The sequence below is a fragment of the Pinus tabuliformis genome, chromosome 8 (assembly GCF_031772625.1).
Source record: "Pinus tabuliformis cultivar Carrire ecotype Pingquan chromosome 8, CPIR1, whole genome shotgun sequence".
NCBI classification, from domain to species: Eukaryota; Viridiplantae; Streptophyta; class Pinopsida; order Pinales; family Pinaceae; genus Pinus; species Pinus tabuliformis.
In genome coordinates this window covers 1,412,621,674-1,412,628,356 of record NC_142294.1, presented here as the reverse complement: position 1 = coordinate 1,412,628,356, position 6,683 = coordinate 1,412,621,674, and the positions used below count along the sequence as shown (strand labels likewise).

The 6,683-nt window shown below is 36.8% G+C and overlaps 1 pseudogene; it reads left to right on the top strand.

Moving 5' to 3' along the window:
- The first annotated feature begins 1,055 nt into the window (after positions 1-1,055).
- LOC149240865 (serine/threonine protein phosphatase 2A 57 kDa regulatory subunit B' alpha isoform-like) lies at positions 1,056-4,718 on the top strand (annotated as a pseudogene).
- Positions 4,719-6,683: the final 1,965 nt, after the last annotated feature.

The window sequence follows — 6,683 nt, the reverse complement described above, 5'->3', positions numbered from 1 at the left end:
CACATGGTGCAAAGATAGGCACCAAAGCTGGTGCAAAAATAGAAGCAAAAACTAGTGTAAGACTAGATACAAAACCTGGCGTAAGACTAGATGCAAAAACTGACACAAAATGGATGCATAAAAAGACGTTAAATTGGATTCAAAATACAGTGTAAACTTGATGCAAATGATGGTGCAAAAATGGAAGCAAAGAATGACACAAAATAGGAAGCCAAAGAGAATGAAAAATAGATGCAAAAAATGACACAAAACTAGAAGCAAAACCTGTCATAAAATAAGATGCAAATCTTGGTTCAAAATTTGACGCAAAAAATGATGCATAGTTTGGTGTAAAAAATGATGCAAAATCTAGCGTGAAAAAGGATGCAAAATCTAGCGTGAAAAAGGATGCAAAATCAGGTGCAAAAAAGGACGCTTTAAAAATTGTACAATAGAGCCAGATTTAGCGCCAGATTGCTCATCACAATTACAAAAAAAATGCACTAAAATCTGGCGCTAAATCTGGCGCAAATCGCTGGTTTTGTTGTAGTGTTCTTGCATTCTTTGTTAGCTTTACGATTTGCCCCTTTGTGTTTTCAACTTAAAATTGTTTGGCTTTATCTGTCCTTGCTGGTACTTTCTGCAAGCCCAAAACTTCAACAGATGTTATAGCATCGCTTGAATTGGCACAATGGGCTTGTGGATGACCTTTTCCAGTTGTGGTTGTAACGGTTGGTTTTTTAGTGAAATTTATATGCTTCTAAATTGGTTCTAAGGATACATGAGACAGAGAAACAAGCAATGGCTTGCGAATGAAGAGAAAGATCCCCATGTCTACAACCCAGGCAACACAAAACCATATAATGATCAGTCGCTGAAGCTTGTTGCTGAATATTGTGTTAGTGGTATATGCTTCTGAGCTGAGATTTGTCAGCTTATGAAGGATTTCATGGCATTGAACTCGGTAGTTACCCCGTTGACATCTCCAATCAAAGAGAATGATGTGATTAATGCTGAATCTGATCATTCTGCCAATGGTAGTCTAAGCCCCACTGCAAATTTACCATTGTTGAGAGATGTTCCTTGGTTTGAAAGATAGGATCTTGATTAAAAAATTGAATCTTTTCTGTCTCAAATATGATTTCTTAAACCTTAAAGAAAATATTGCAGACAAAGAGTTCAAGCGGCAAACCTTACTTGAGCTTGTTGAGTATGTTCAGTATGGAGCAGGCACACTCACAGAAAGAGTTCAGGGGGAGATTGCCAAATGTTTGCTTCAAATCTTTTTCATTCCTTGCCTCTAGCTTGCCATGAAAGTACAAGATTGGACAAATTTGACCGGGAAGAAGAAGATCCTTGTATGGATCCTGCATGGCCACATTTGCAGATAGTGTATGAACTCTTGCTGCGATATATAATTTCTGCAGATACAGATCCCAGATTAGCCAAGAGGTATATAGACCGCTTCTTTGTACAACGATTGCTCAACCTATTTGATTCTGAAGACCCTAGAGAGAGAGAGTATGCAAAAATTATATTGCATCGCATTTATGGAAAATATATGATGCATCGACCATTTATAGCAATTAACAACATATTCTATCGATTTATTTATGAAACTAAGAGACACAATGGCATTAGTGAGTTGTTGGAAATTCTGGGTAGCATAATAAATGGTTTTGCATCACCTCTAAAAGAGGAACATAAACTCTTTTTAAGCAGAGCTCTTTTGCGTCAGCATAGCCTAAATGCCTTGCTCTCTATCATCAACAACTATCACACTGTATCACTCAGTTTGTGGAAAATGATTTCACGTTAGTGGATACTGTTATTAGGGGTCTACTAAGGTATTGGCCTGTCACAAACAGCCAAAAGGAAGTTTTGTTCCTGGGACAACGGGAGGAAGTTCTGGAAATAGCGCAATCTTCTGAATTCCAGTGTTTCATGGTACCTCTGTTTCGGCACATAGGCCGCTGCCTCAATTGCTCACATTTCCAGGTTTGTAATTGAATTTATGTAGGTTGTTTTATTTTTACATATGTACGTGTTATTGCTTGGTATTATGTAACTTATGATTGATATTGTGGATTGATAAGAAACATTGCAAAATTGAGATTTCTCATTTTTTAATTGATATTGTGGGTTGATAAGAAATAGTGACAAATTGAGATTTCTCATTTTTAAATGCTTCTTAATGTTATGCCACCGCTCTCTTTTCACTTGACAAAGTCGATTGTAAATATATAAATATAATTGCGATTCCTCCAATTGCAAATGTATAAATAAATTGTTATTTCTAGATTATAATGACATTTAATCTTATTAATGACGAATTAAAAAAATAATGGTAAGACTTAATTATTTTAGACTTAAATCCCAGCTTGTATTGCTATTTCTATTAGGAGTTTCTGGAAGTGATAAGAGCACATGTTTATAGTGGGCTTACGACAGCTGCAAGTGGTGGCGCCATCACAGGTGTAAACAACGCGCTTAGCCCGCCAATGTGAGTCTTCCACGATAATGGATTACACATCGTATGCAAGACGTTGAACCAACGGCCTAGCAGGATCACACGAAAGGTATTGAAAATGAAATGTGGCATGCTCATAGAAAACGAAAATGAAACATATTGCATGAAAATGAAACCTGTCTTCATGTTTTTGAAGAATACGACCATGTGGTAAGAGAAAATAAACACTGTAAAAACACCAACTTATAAAAATCGCAACCGCAACAACAACGGTTGTTTCAACTTGTCTGCCCTCACATTTTTGTGTCTGGATTTCCTGCATGACTAGGATTATTTCGTCATTTTGTTTGTAGCATTCTCTGTATTAAGTCCAAGTTATTACACAGATGCTGATGCAAATGTCAGGGATGTTGGGAATAGAAGGCCTGCTTGGCAAAGACGGCTATAGAATTGACGGTGAATGATGTGAACAACAACGAGAATTTGTTGGACGGGAAAAAACTGGTGCTTACTACAGTGGATTCTAGCTGCAATCCCTTCGTCGGAACTATGGAAGGTTCACAATTGAACTTTAGTATTCTAGTACATGCTGTTCTCAAATTTTTAGCATATCACGTCTCTGGTTCAACAACCGAAGTGCATTGATGAAAATGAGGTATATTATATTGTTGTTTGAATATGTATTTTTTTTTTAAAGTCACAAGTTCAGAAGATAGACTTTCGCAGATGTTTACAATCTAGATGATTCTCAAAATTCTAAATCTTTCTATATTCTGACTGTCTAGATATTCAATCCATTGTGCCTGGGGTCTATGAATGTCGACTTTGGCCGGGCAGTTTCTCTCGAATCTGATCAGTCTTCAGGTTGTAACGAGCGAGGTGAAGAAAAGGAGAAGATTGTCAAATTTATGGACGATCAGAAGTTGCCTTCAAAGAACAGGAAGCTAAATTACATGCAGTTGGAACAGACTGACAATGGAATCACTTCGTCCATGGATGAGAACCCTTGCCATCAGGGGGAGTCACCGAAAAAGAGGCTTCAGGTCTGAAGCAAGGGCTTTGGCAACATAGGGCAGCTGCGAAAAAGAGGATCGTAGCAGTGCGGACAAGATCCGAGAAATTTGCGGTAATCAGCGAATCTTTTTATGTGGTTTCATGGCACATTCAAATTAATTATATTTTAGAAATATTTTGAAATTTAATAAAGTAATGGTATGAATTTTTTATTTTGATAAAATTTCATTTGAAACAGAAAACATTCCGGAAATAGATCCTAAGAGGATAAGCTATACACATATGCATCTTGGAAATGAATCCTAAAAGATTTGAGAACCCTATGAGTGATGGGTGCTGGATCTATAACGATACGGTAACTTTGCCCTTTACAATTTTTACAAACTGGTCCTCTGGCTTTTTAATATCCTTCGGGCTCTTAGTATGGCGCGAATTTATTCCTTGTTAAGTACAACATTGTGAATCTCCTGCCAAGAGACCACATAGGGATAAATTAGTCAGAATAAAGAAAAACAGAATAGGTAAAAGCAAATCCACTTCTAGAATTTATTAATAGCGAAGTGATTTCCAGTAACAATGAAATCCTCAAGATAGAACGGTATCACTGGGTAAACGAGAATAGGAGAAAGCATGCCAATTGAGGCATTAAATAAAATATTAGGGAAAAAAAAATCCAATTATGAAACTTCTTCGTGAGTAAAGTCTCATACAACACTAGCTAACATCTATTTTTCGAATCTGAATTTTTTTTAACAATGCCAATCTTCATGATGTAGGAATTCTGAATTTTTTTTAACAATGCCAATCTTCATGATGCATGAATTCAAGAAACCGACTCTGTCTACCTTTTACTTTGAGGGAAAAGCAGCAAGAGCAAGTCCAGGAGCAGCAATTGAAGAAACCGACTCTGTCTGCACGCAATCTAAATAATGGCACCAGGTAACTAGTAATGAATCGCACTACTTGTAACCCTTACTTTGTATTGCAATCAGAACATTTTCTAAATTTAAAAAGAAAGAATTATATACCTAATAAAGCCTGTGGAGATTACCTTGATGTCACCGCGAATTTTCATGAAATGATTGTCAACTTGACCGATCTGCGCCCTCTGCACAGAAATCCCGAGATAGCCGAGACAGTCTCAGAGATGGCCGACGAGAGGGAAGAGATCCTAAATAGACAACGATCCAGCACGCCTGCAAGCAAGGAGATTGCCAAGACCAGAGTTCCTCATTCAATTGATTCAATTGCCTGAAGCCTGGGCACTTGGAAGCTAGGTTAAACTGGAACTACAGGTGGCGAGGGAACCATAGGTGGAAATGCATGGTGTGCAGGTGGAATTTATAAGACGGAGTAATGCATGGTGTGCAGGTGGCAGAGCCAAGTTATATGGCATAGCCAATTACTCAACTAATAAAACGCAACAGATTCAAGTAAACAACATAATATTGTTCAAGTATCACAAGCTAATGTGCCAAGCATTATCCCAAGCATTAAACGCTTAGGATTAATGCTAGCATTAAACTGCTCTAACACTGAATGGCAAAAACTAATTATTTTTAACCTATCTTTTGCCTTCGGCCTCAGGAAGAGGCCAAATAACACAGTGAATTATTATGTACGAAAAAACTTTTGATATACTCTCTCAACCAACGCTAAGAAGCAGGTCACAACCGGTGCTAAGAAGCAGGTCACAAGGAGGTCAATTAATGTTAACATCGTGCTTTCCGATTACTATAGTCCCTGACCATTGCCAGATGACAAGGATTAATAATATAAATTTAATTCCTATTTATTTAAATTTAAATATTAAAAAATTTGTTTTTTAAATTTTTTTAAATATATATATATATATATATATATATATATATATATATATATATATATATATATATATATATATTTAAAATATAAATTACATATAATTATAAATTATGGAAATTTTGGTCATATTGTTTTTTTTTGAAAATACATAGAATTCAGGTCATATTTTGATAAAATTCGGCAAGAATTTTTCTAAATCCTAGTTATAACTATTAATCTTCAATATTTTAATTGGGCTAGAGATTTTTTATGGTGCTGAATTTATTTGTACTATTAAAAACGTGATCCAAACACTGTTACCGCATGATTTTTTGAAAAAAAAATTACGGGAAATCTAGCCACTTTGGCCATTCTTCCTCCTCCTCTGTAGACGACTCCATTTTTATGTGCTTTTTCATTTTTTATTACGCCGTAAGGCGTTTCCTTTTGAAATGAATTGCCCCAGCCGCCTCCGTGTCCTATTTTTTACCGTAGATTTGTGGTGTTAGACGATTGAAAGAATTTTGATCGTTGATCTAACGCTCAAATAAAACTGAAATAAGTTATCGTGTAAGGTTGTCTGCCGTCCATTCTGCCGTCGGATTGACCTCTAGCTATATTATTTATGTTACCGATTCATTATCCTTCGCTGCGCATCGCATCTGGCAAGAAGGAGTATCTCGGCAGGTTTCTTGTTGTGGCGACGGGCGAAAACGGTGAAAAATGCGTGCCAGACGTTTCCGGGGTGGAAGGCTTTGCAAGAACTGTTATCCATTCTATTGATTACAAAAGCGGAAAAGAATTCGAAGGCAAGAAAGTTCTCGTCGTCGGATGCGGTAACTCTGCCATGGAAATAGCGCTGGATCTTGTGAATAACAACGCAAGGCCCTCTGTTGTAGTTTGTAGTCCGGTAACCCTTACATCTTTAAATCTTTACAGCTATTTCAATTTTTGCGCTAGCTATTTCAAATCTTTTGCATTTTCTACCAAACACTTAAAGCTAAATTGTAATATTTAAACCTTTTAATCATTCACAATTTCATGAATCTCGATGCTTTTAATCTTTCTCGTCCACACAATAATTTCGTCTGTGTCTTCTCTTTGCATTTTAAGTCGCATGTCCTGCTGCGAAAAGTTCTTGGAAGATCCACATTCTGTGTTGCGATGCTGCTGCTGAAGCTGCTGCCGCTGAGAGAAGTTAATCTCAAAAAAATCTACTCCAGCCTGTTATCTCATTGCTTGAAACTACTCCAGCCTATTATCTCATTGCTTGAAACTATTGGCTGTCATCTGTAAACCTGCAACACCAAAAATTAATGAGAGCTCCTATCCAAAGTATTACAGTCCAAGTGTCAGAGTCGCATCCACTGTATGTCCATTGAATCTAGACTACAGTGGTTATCCCCTTCGATTTGTT